The sequence below is a fragment of the Penaeus monodon genome, chromosome 20, assembly GCF_015228065.2.
Source record: "Penaeus monodon isolate SGIC_2016 chromosome 20, NSTDA_Pmon_1, whole genome shotgun sequence".
Lineage (NCBI taxonomy): Eukaryota > Metazoa > Arthropoda > Malacostraca > Decapoda > Penaeidae > Penaeus > Penaeus monodon.
Genome location: NC_051405.1, coordinates 16,475,656 through 16,475,876, shown reverse-complemented (window position 1 = coordinate 16,475,876; position 221 = coordinate 16,475,656).

Genomic DNA, 221 nt, shown 5'->3' with positions numbered 1-221 from the left:
CGCGCGTGTATGTCAGTCTTTAATGTTTATGTTGTCAATGATTACTGCATTTTACACCATAATGAACTGACTTCGGGTCCGCAGTCATGTGGTATAATAATATAAGCGTAAGTTCATCTTATATCAAAATGATTAGGGTTAACAGTCCGCACTCACCTGGGATATATGATTTCAGGCGTAAAATGTAAGCTTAGCGTTAGGATGATCAAAGCACAGTTTTT